Source organism: Poromitra crassiceps (assembly GCF_964638095.1).
Source record: "Poromitra crassiceps genome assembly, chromosome: 7".
In the NCBI taxonomy this organism is placed as follows: domain Eukaryota; kingdom Metazoa; phylum Chordata; class Actinopteri; order Beryciformes; family Melamphaidae; genus Poromitra; species Poromitra crassiceps.
This window is the reverse complement of record NC_139628.1, coordinates 55,574,549-55,586,551: the sequence shown is the minus strand read 5'-3', so window position 1 is coordinate 55,586,551 and position 12,003 is coordinate 55,574,549.

Genomic DNA, 12,003 nt, shown 5'->3' with positions numbered 1-12,003 from the left:
GTCAAAACAAAGACACACTTGTGCGTCGAATTGTTTGACATAATAAAAAAAAATGTTGCCTGTATTTAGTGTGCTCCAGTACTCTTTGCACCCTGACCCAAACCTCCAAGACTGCCCTACCCCTACCCGGTGAGCACCAGACTCTACCCTGTGAGCACCAGACATGCATGCTTTCCTTGTGAGCTGGTTGAAGTGCGATTTAACCTCTTTTCTTGCCAATCAAGGTATGTCAGTGTGGGTGCCCAGGGACGGGCTTCAGATGGAGGCATCTTTGCAGAGAGTGACTTCAAGGCAGCACTCGACCTTGGACTCCTCAACATTCCTGAAGCAAAGCCACTTCCAGGTAGGAAATTCATAAATACCAAATTTTAGAGTATTCTTTTAATATCAAATAGTAGTTGTCGAATATTGGAATATTTATCAAGGTTAAAGGAGACTCGCAACACTTTTAGCTCCCAATATTATTTTGTTTAATTATACATTTAAAAGACGTTTCGAGCCGTTGCAGGCTCTTCGTCAGGTCAGGTAGCAAACCTGATGAAGAGCCTCGAAACGTTGTCTTTTAAATGTATAATTAAACAAAATATTGGGAGCCAACAGTGTCGAGTCTCCTTTAACCTTGATGAATTAACCACTTAGGACTCAGCACCTGCTAGAAAAGAGATGTGTGTGTGTATTCTCTAATTTAAGCATCCAGAGACTTACGCACATCCACTGGTTGGTGCTGAGCTCAACTGTACTAAACAGGAAAATAAACGGAAAAAAAAGAGGCTCGCAACACAAGTTTTAGATAGCTCCCGTGGCGGACATTTATTCCAACAAACAGTTTCGGCTCAATTCGGGCCTTCGTCAGTGTCAAGTGAAAGGTACATTTACAGAGGAAGTGCTTAAATAGCATTTTCGTGGGTCTTTGTCTCCGCCTAGTGGTGTGGAGGCAGACCCAGGTACAATCTTCAAAACAGTTTCACAAAACATAAATCACATTCTAAGGGAAAGGAAAATGGTAGCAGAACCTATCTGAATGGATATACAATAGCGCTACACAGCAATCACTGCACACTAATATGCAGAACATATTTCAGAATATATTTTTTTTGAACATATTGAACATATTTTTTAGACATATTTTTAGACATTTTTTATAGAAATGGACGCTGTCAATCAGCTCGGCCCTCTAAGTATCTCACAGAGAATATTCATCTATACAGTCTTGTATCAAAAGGAAATAAAAAGCAAAAAACAACTGGAAACTGAGTACAGCACAGAGGTCTCACAAGTAAGGTCTGACATCAAAGTCCTCATTGAGTCCAGTAGGTGCCATGGTGCCCAAAAAGTCAATCCACCATAATTCTCTCTTTAGAAGGAGATTGTCCATGTTCCCCCCGCGCCTAGGGGCCGTAACATGTTCAATGCCCACATATCTGAGTTGGGAGACATTGTGGTGTGCTTGCGTGAAATGAATGGCTACTGAGCTTTTTACATCACAGTTTCTGATTGTACTGCGGTGCTCTGCTATCCGTGTCTTAAGGGCCCTTGACGTCTTGCCCACGTAGGATTTCCCACATGGACAAGTGAGCATATAAATAACATTGGTAGTTGTGCAAGATATCTTTCCTCTGATTTTGATCTTTTTTCCTGTTGTTGGATGGTTGAAAACGTTGCATTTTGTTGTAAAGTGGCACTGTGTACAAGCTCCACAACGTCTGTTGCCGTCAGGTAGATCGTCTAAGAAGGTGTGGGGTTTCCTAGGGGTTAAGTCAGAATGCACAATTTGATCTCCAATGTTTGGTGGTCTCTTATATACTATCCGTGGGGCAGTATTGAATAGACCGCTCAGATCCGGATCTGTATCTAAGAGGTGCCAGTGTTTTTTAATTATTTTTTCGAATTGTTTTCCCAGGGGTGAATACTGTATGATACAGTTGACTGGTTGTAGAGTGTTCTTTTTTTGAGAGGGGAGCAGACACTCCTCCTGGCTTTTTGAGGAGACCTTTGAGGCTGCTTTCTCGATGACAAGCTCCGAGTAGCCCCTTGTTTTGAACATACTTTTAAGGGTGTGACTTTGTTTGTGAAAAGAGGCCTCTGTGCTGCACACTCTCCTGATTCTATGGAATTGACTAATAGGCAAGCTGTTTTTTAGGGGGGTGGGATGGAACGAATCCGCCCTAAGTAATGAGTTTCTATGGCAGCTTTTCCTGTACAGGTCTGTTTGAAAAACAGCTCCTTCTTTAATTATCTTAATGTCCAGAAAGTTCACTTGATGTTGATCGTACTCTATGGTGAACTTGAGGTTTTCATTCTGGGCATTTAGAATTGAAAAGAACTGTAACAGAGTAGATTCATCTCCCGTCCAAAGTAAACAGATATCGTCAATATATCTTTTCCACATTTTTATGTATGGCAAAAACACATTTTTTTGTGGATTTAGCACAAAGTCCTGTTCAAATAAACCCACATAAATGTTGGCAATGGAGGGGCTGGCTTTGCTCCCCATGCTAACTCCCTTAATCTGTAGGTAGTTCTGATCTAGGAACATGAAGTGATTGTGGGTGAGGAGAGTCTCTGTTAGAACAGTGAGGACTTGTGTTCCAGGTGTTGTATCTGGAGGGCATTTGTCCAGGAAAGATGTTAGAGCTTCAAGTGCACCTGTGTGTGGTACTGACGTGTACAATGATTCAATATCCAAACTAGAACGACCGCAACGCGGACTTATGCCTCCGCCATTAGTTCATTCTTGAGTCCAAGTGGATGTTGGAGCCAAATTGGAAGAAATTGCATCAAGGCGTTTCTTTGCAGAATTGGATATTTGAGCCAAATGTGAAGAAATTTAGTCAAGGTGTTACTGAGATATGGCGTTACCGAGCTTGAAAATGGCATTTGTTAGGTCATTGTGACCTTGACCTTTGACCTTTGATAACCAAAATGGAATCAGTTCATCCTTGAGCCTAAGTGAATGTTTAAGGCGAATCTGATGAAATTCCGTCCAGGCGTTCCTCAGATATCGCGTTAACAAGCTTGAAAATGGGGTTTGAGAGGTCACAGTGACCTTGACCTTTGACCTTTGACCACCAAAATCTAATCAGATCATCCTTGAGCCTAATTGAATGTTTAAGGTGAATGTGATGAAATTCTGTCCAGGCGTTCCTCAGATATCGCGTTAACAAGCTTGAAAATGGCGTTGGAGAGGTCACAGTGACCTTGACCTTTGACCACCAAAATCTAATCAGATCATCCTTGAGCCTAAGTGAATGTTTAAGGCGAATCTGATGAAATTCCGTCCAGGCGTTCCTCAGATATCGCGTGAACAAGCTTGAAAATGGTGTTCGAGAGGTCACAGTGACCTTGACCTTTGACCTTTGACCACCAAAATCTAATCAGATCATCCTTGAGTCTAAGTGAATGTTTAAGGCGAATCTGATGAAATTCCGTCCAGGCGTTCCTCAGATATCGCGTTAACAAGCTTGAAAATGGCGTTCGAGAGGTCACAGTGACCTTGACCTTTGACCTTTGACCACCAAAATGTAATCAGATCATCCTTGAGCCTAAGTGAATGTTTAAGGCGAATCTGATGAAATTCCGTCCAGGCGTTCCTCAGATATCGCGTTAACAAGCTTGAAAATGGCGTTCGAGAGGTCACAGTGACCTTGACCTTTGACCACCAAAATCTAATCAGATCATCCTTGAGCCTAAGTGAATGTTTAAGGCGAATCTGATGAAATTCCGTCCAGGCGTTCCTCAGATATCGCGTTAACAAGCTTGAAAATGGTGTTCGAGAGGTCACAGTGACCTTGACCTTTGACCTTTGACCACCAAAATCTAATCAGATCATCCTTGAGTCTAAGTGAATGTTTAAGGCGAATCTGATGAAATTCCGTCCAGGCGTTCCTCAGATATCGCGTTAACAAGCTTGAAAATGGCGTTCGAGAGGTCACAGTGACCTTGACCTTTGACCTTTGACCACCAAAATGTAATCAGATCATCCTTGAGCCTAAGTGAATGTTTAAGGCGAATCTGATGAAATTCCGTCCAGGCGTTCCTCAGATATCGCGTTAACAAGCTTGAAAATGGCGTTCGAGAGGTCACAGTGACCTTGACCTTTGACCACCAAAATATAATCAGATCATCCTTGAGCCTAAGTGAATGTTTAAGGTGAATCTGATGAAATTCCGTCCAGGCGTTCCTCAGATATCGCGTTAACAAGCTTGAAAATGGTGTTCGAGAGGTCACAGTGACCTTGACCTTTGACCTTTGACCACCAAAATCTGATCAGATCATCCTTGAGTCTAAGTGAATGTTTAAGGCGAATCTGATGAAATTCCGTCCAGGCGTTCCTCAGATATCGCGTTAACAAGCTTGAAAATGGCGTTCGAGAGGTCACAGTGACCTTGACCTTTGACCTTTGACCACCAAAATGTAATCAGATCATCCTTGAGCCTAAGTGAATGTTTAAGGCGAATCTGATGAAATTCCGTCCAGGCGTTCCTCAGATATTGCGTTAACAAGCTTGAAAATGGCGTTCGAGAGGTCACAGTGACCTTGACCTTTGACCTTTGACCACCAAAATCTAATCAGATCATCCTTGAGCCTAAGTGAATGTTTAAGGTGAATCTGATGAAATTCCGTCAAGGCGTTCCTCAGATATCGCGTTAACAAGCTTGAAAATGGTGTTCGAGAGGTCACAGTGACCTTGACCTTTGACCTTTGACCACCAAAATCTAATCAGATCATCCTTGAGCCTAAGTGAATGTTTAAGGCGAATCTGATGAAATTCCGTCAAGGCGTTCCTCAGATATCGCGTTAACAAACATCCGTACGGACGTACGGACGGCCGGCCGTACGGACGGACAACCCGGATCCATAATGCCTTCGGCCTGGCTTCGCCGGCGGAGGCATAACAAGCCATGTACGTTACTGAGTCTGGATCTTCCACAGCTCTCAGAGTCCTGATCATATCCGTAGAATCCTGTGTGAAGGAGGGGAGAGATTTTACAATAGGTTGGAGAAAATGGTCGACATATGAAGAGATATGTTCTGTCAGGCATCCTATAGACGCTACGATTGGTCTGCCCTTAGGGTTCACTGGATCTTTATGTACTTTGGGCAGGCAATAGAATACTGGGGTGATGGGATGGTCAATTTTTAGGAATGCATATTCATTTTTGGTTAGGCAGCCACTGTCCAATAAGTCTGTTAGTAGTTGATGAATTTCATTCTTGAACGTGGCTGTTGGGTTGCCTGGTAGCTTCCTATAAAATTGTGTATCCCCAAGTTGTCTATGGATTTCCTCCTCATAGTTAGTTCTATTTAGAACTACTATTGCGCCTCCTTTATCTGCGTTTTTTATTATGAGAGTAGAATCATTTGACAGTGTCTTCAATGCCTCTCTTTCTTCTTTCGATAGGTTATTGTGTACTTTGTACTCTCTCCTGTGTTTCAAGAGGGTACGGGCATCTTGTTCCACCCTCCTACAATAAGTGTCTATGGAGGCATTTCTATTTTTGTAGGGTATGAAGGTGGACTTACCCCGAAATTTATTGGGATGGGTTGTTGTTGTGTTTTCATCATGCCCCGTTGGTTCTGTATTACCATTAGCTGTATTGTGGGAATTAATGAGGCTTGTTGGCCTTGTGTTTCCATTAGCCATGGTGGGAGCACCAGTATTCTTGAAAAAGTATTTTAACCTGATAGAACGGAAGAATTTATGTAGATCAATAATTGTGTTGAAGTCATTACAGTGAGTAGTTGGAACAAAAGAGAGGCCTTTTTTGAGAGCTGACTCACATGTAGTGGAGAGAGGTTTGTCACTCAGGTTCATGATGTTTATTTCGTTGTGCTCCTGGTCATGTAGGTCTTGGTGCTGTTTGGAGGTCCTCCTCTGCCCCCTCCGGCACCTCTTCCTCGCGTTTGTTGGCCCTGTCGGCCTCGGCCCCGGCCCCGAGATGTCGGGCCATGCTGGTCTAAAAAAGCAGCTCTGTGGTGTCTGGGCTCGTTGGTCTCGGAGTCCCAATCTGTTTCAGAGGAGTAAACATCATCATAAGTGTGTGTTCTTTCACTTCTCCTGTTGGTATTTCTCCAACGGTACACTTTGTTTTGGTCATAGTCCAGTGCATCTCTTTGAAATTTTTTAACTTTGACAATTTTTATTTCTTTCTCCAGGTTAGTTTTGTATTCATCCAATTCTTTTTTTATTTCTACTAGAATCTGATTGTCAGTGTGCTCTATCGCGCTCAGGCTCTCTTGTATCAGGGCCCTTGTTGATGTTAGCTGGGTTGAGATTTCTTCAATTGTGAGCGCCATTAAATCAAATGAGCACTTGTTGGTGATTTCGCACCATTTTTGGCAAAAGTTCTCATCATCCTTACCGATCATCGGGCTTTTTCTCTAATTTCTCTGAATATTGGAATATTCCATTACATTTCAATCAATGTAATGGAATAGATGGAATGGACGAGAATCAATCATCAATTCTGGATTGCTGTGAGAAGCTGTTTACAAAGTGCGACCAGCTGCATATCGGATGCATTTTTGCACTGCTTTATTATTACACTGTGCTAAAACCACATCAAATTAAACCTTTTTCTTCTTCTTAAAAGAAAAAAATAATATGGGCGCAATAATAATAGAACACAAAAATGAATAAAAAAAATTAAATAATATTCTACATAGACAGCCTCATGATGATGATTCTAATATTCTGTGAATGCCCTACTCGCAGGTTCAACCATCAGTCTCCCCTACATGTTCGTGGGGGATGATGCCTATCCTCTAAGAGCTGATCTAATGAAACCATACCCTTTCCGCCACGGTGCCATGGCACGAGTCCGATACCTCACGAGTCCGACACCTCACGAGTCCGACACCTCACGAGTCCGAAAAAAGAGGCTAACCTCCCCCAGACCCTAACCCAAAACCTAACCTCTCCCACCCCCACGCCTAAACCTAACCTCCCCCAGACCCTAACCCAAAACCTAACCTCTCCCACCCCCACGCCTAAACCTAACCTCCCCCAGACCCTAACCCAAAACCATGAGGTGTCGGACTCGTGAGGTATCGGACTCGTGAGGTATCGGACTAGGGGGCAGTCCCCTCCGCCACATGGACCATGACATGAGGGTCTTCAACTACAGGACCTCACGGGCACGCCGGGTAGTGGAAAACGCCTTCGGCATTCTCGCCAACCGGTGGAGAATATTCCAGATCACGATCGTCCTCAACCCTGACAAGGTTTTTTTTTTTTTACTTTGATTTAGGCTGTGCATATCATACATGCGTGTGCAGGCATGCAGAGACACAAGGTGCACTGATGTGCCTGCATTACCAGTAACTCTGGTGCTATAATACTTATTGAGTACATGATGCAAACAACTACAATGAGCAATTAGTAACGTGATATTTCATCACTATCAATATTTTTGCCTGTTTAATTTATATATTTCTGTCCACTATTATGCATCTATTATTCCTGTCTACAGCAATGCTCTATCCTCACCTAGTCAAATGTTCTCAAGATAAAACATACTGCTTCTGAAGTAGATGTGAGCAAATGTTCTCTCCTTTTCTCTCAAGGTGGTGAAGATCACAATGGCATGCGTGTGTCTACACAATTACCTGCGCATCGTCCGCTCCGAGACATACATGCCCCCTGCTTTTGCGGATTGGGAGGATGCAGAACACAGGCTTGTGGAGGGTCATTGGAGAGCTGAGGGGTTAGGACAATTGCATCCACTTCAACCAGGAGCAGCTCGCAACCCCCGTACAGCTGCCAAGGATTTGCGTGATCAGCTGAAAAGCTATTTTGTCACACCTGCAGGCCAAGTTCCTTGGCAGGAGAATTTTATTTAGAGCCTGGATCTCTTGATGGACAGTTTACTTATTTTTTTACTGTTTCCATAGCAGCCATAGCATCCCTTTCTTCCAGCAGAAGTGGCACGTCATACGTACTAGAGAATTGTCTAGCTGGGTCTGTGGCCTGTTTTGTTGGCTGAGAGGGCAGAGGAAACCTTCTGTTCCCTGAACCAGGAACCAGCTGTGTGCTTGGCTCGGCACCGGCCTTCCTCCTCTCCAGGGCCGGCCGTCTGACGAGGTTCCTCTCATTGGAAGGGGAGAGAGAGAAGCCACCCATTCTTTTGACACCATTGATAAGACGATCACTGTTGATGGTACATGCAGTAGTCTTGGTGTTGCACGGCATGTTGTCTCTCGCGTTTTCTTCTTCCGCAGTGTCCATCCTGGGAGGCGGGACCATGATGTCCCACTGGGTCTTTGCAATCCGACTGACCTCGGTGGGAGATTGGGGTTGCACGACGGTGCCCTTTCTGGAAGGAAACAAGGACACAGGACGCGCTCCGACCCGGGCCGAGCACGCTCTCCTTTGGACCTTGGGGCCAGCTGTCCTGGTGTTGCTCTGCAGCACCTTGACCCGATCGTCTCCTTGCTCCGGGGGCAGACTGACTTGAACCCCGACATCTGCCCATGCTTTCTTCTGTTTCCTCACGTTTATATTCTGCTCTTTTTCCTCGTTTTCCAAGTTTACTTCATCAAACCAGTGCAACCTCTTTTTGACACTGTTGTTGCCTTTCACATCCCTGGCTTTTGCCCTTGTCAATTCAACGCTATCTCTAATTGTTAAGGCTACTTGTGTTGGAAAAATCAAATGTCCTGAGCCATACCCAGATGTGGCATGTCCGGACCCATATTTGGACTGCTTTTTAAGGATTCCTTTAATGATTCGGACCTTACATATTTTAGAATCTGAATGAGATATTCCTGCTGAGAGAGCAAATCTTTGTGCCTCGTCGTCAGGACACTTGAGGCATTTAGGAGTAGCCTGGGTAAACCCATCCCCCACGTGACCTGCTCTCAGACCTGTTCACTGGGAACTGAGAGAGCAGGTCACGTGGGGGCTGGGTTTACCTAGGCTAATTTAGGAGTGCCTGATTTGATGTTAGACCAGCATGCTTGTTGCAATGATCCTGTGCTTACAGACTTTTCAATTTTGGATTTGAAGTTTGAAACCTTATTGAGGTTGTTTGTGAGATCACTAGGCTTTTTCTGGAATGACAGATAGTTATTTTCTCTTCCTGTTTGCTGGATAGTTTTTTTTATTAATTAATTTACTCTTAAGTTATTTGTCAAATGTATTGACTATTCAGAGTTCTTGTTGACTAAACAGAATGTTTAATCTATGATTATTAAAAGAATAACTACTCAAACATCCTCTAATTGTATTAATTCCATGGTAAATAAATAGGATATCATCACAGCCTAAATGGCAGGGCCACAAACATGCAAAAGGACATAAAAAGTCCTTAATGGTACCAGAGGGATAGTATTAAACAGTGAACAGTAAACATTTACATTGCTTTATTTGTTTGAATGCATAAATATATCAACAGGAAAATCTTTAAAGCAGCTACGAGCAACTTTTTGATGGTTTTTTATTGTTATTAAACAGTATAATTATAATATTGATGCATCACATATTACCTATAATAGTAGCTGAGAGCAAAACCGTGTGAATTGGAGTTTGCTCTCTTGGTGCTTATAGAGTCTCTGTCTGCTTCATCAATGTTACACCCGGACCGTCTACAACCGGAAGTAAAAACGAAACGGTTTACGGCAGCTCCCTGCTTCCGCCGGCTCTGCCTAGCAACGCACCATAAACAAGCGAACGCCAGCTAGCTACAACCAGGGGGAGAGCCTGGTGGACGGAAGCAGCAGAGAGAGAGAGCTCCACGTTCAGTCATTTATTTGTTGAAGTTGTGGCTAATCTCGGCTGAGTTTGTGTGGTCATTGGTGGTTCTTGGCTTTCTTTATGCTCTTTTGTTATTTTTGTTGGGTTTTTGTTTTCTGGGCTTTGGTAGGAAACTGTGAGGAGAGAGACAGGATCATACGGTAGTGTAGCCTATGGCTACAAGGAGGGGAATTGAGGAAGGGGAAAAAGTGGGAAAGGCAGGTAGAAAGAGAGCTCTTTCTTTAGAAAGTACCGGGTCAGTAGAGGGGGAAGGGGGGACTAAAATATTCAAAATGGGTAGTAGTAGTGAAGAGTTTGTTGTTTTGTTTAAACTAAAAAGTCAGAAACCGGAGGAAACAGCTGGATTTAGAGCATGTAATCCAATAGTACTATCTAAAAATTTGGAGGGATTGCTAAAGGGAGGTTTCGAGGCTAAGATTTTGGCAAACGGCATATTGAGAGTCTGTTGTAAGAATAAGGAGCAGTTTGATACAGCTAAAAAGGTGACAAAGATTGTGAAGTTGGGGGTGGAGATAATTATCCCTAGAGAGAGGCAGCAGGGGCTTAAAGGAGTGATTTATGGGGTGTTTGGTGCGTTGTCTGAGAAGGAAATAAAGGATAATATCAAGGGAGGAAATGTCACTGATGTCTTCAGATTCAAGGCTAGGGAGGGAAGCGCAGCAGATGCACCAGTCCTGTTAACTTTTGCAGGCAGTGTGTTACCAGTCAGAGTGTTTATAGGAAGCATGTCATATATCGTGCGGGAATATATAAGACCTCCGCTGCGCTGTTACAAGTGCCAGAGGTTTGGTCATATTGCTGGAGCTTGCAGGGGGAAACGGAGGTGTGCTAAATGTGGCGAGGATCACGATATTCAGGCTTGCAGCGCAGAGGTTCCTAAATGCTGTAACTGTGGAGGGGATCATGTAGTAGCGTTTAGGGGATGTGAGCATGTTGTCCAGGCCAGGCGAGTCCAAACTGTGAGGGATCAGAGCAAGGTGTCATATGCCGAGGCAGTTAAGAAAGTTACGAGTGAGAGACAAATGGGAAATGTGGGGGTGAATAGGGTAGTGCAGGGGAGTCAGCACTCTGATCTTAGTCTGCCAGCGTCTCAGTCTGACATATTGGTAGTTAACAAACAGGCGTTTCTAGCTTTCATGGTGGAGGTGGTGGTGAGAGTCAAAAACAATGGCAGTAAGTCAGACGCCTGTAGTGTGGTGGCTGAAGCAGCCGAGAGGTTTTTGGGTTCAGTGGTACAGGGTGGAGAAATTCATACTCTACTTCAGGAAAAGGAGAATGAGAAGAGAAGTGGGGGTGGTCAGCAGGCAGGCACGAGTGGGCGGGGTTTGCTCCCAGTAGACAGGGGTGGGGGGGGTGTGAGGGAGAGAGAGGGGGAAAGTAGAATGGATCAAGAGGAGCTTGAGGACAGTGATGGAGCTGGTTAGAATCTTGATGTTTTATATTCTTCAGTGGAATGCCCGGAGTCTGACTGCAAATGGACAGGAGTTAAAGAGATTTGTTGATGAATTTAAAGTTAAGCCTGAGTTAATTTGCATCCAAGAGACGTGGTTAAAACCTTGCCTTGATTTTGTTATTCCAGGATATGAGTGTTTAAGAAAAGACAGAGTTGAGAGAGCAGGTGGAGGGTGTGCAACTTTCATTAGAGCAGGGCTTCAGTACAGGGCACTGGACATAAAATCTAATCTTGAGTGTGTGGCAGTGGAAGTTTGGAGTAGTCAGAGCCATAGTCCCATAACGGTGCTTAATTTATATAATCCTTGTAAACGACTTATTTTGTCTGAATTTGATGAGATTATGGAGAAGGTGAGATGTCCTGTTATATGGGTTGGTGACTTTAATGCTCATAATCCGTTGTGGGGCAGTGATAGTAAGGACAGTAATGGAGTCGTGGTCGAGGAGATTTTGGATAAGCATGATTTAGTTATGATAAATGATGATAGACCGACTAGGTTTGATATCTTAAGGAATACCTGTAGTCATATAGATTTGTGTTTTGCCTCTTCAAATTTAGCCAGAATTGGGGAGTGGGATGCGATGGACATTTATACTCTGGGTAGCGATCATTATCCTATTTTGTGCAGATTTGGTAGGGATCTGAGGATAGAAGTTGAGGAGAGAGTGCCCAGGTATAATTTCTCGCAGGCTAATTGGGGTGAATTCTTGGAGGAGGCCCAAAAGTTGGTATGTGAGATTGACTCTGAGGGGACTGTAGACAGGTGGAATGCTTCTCTTAGTGAGATGATTCATAA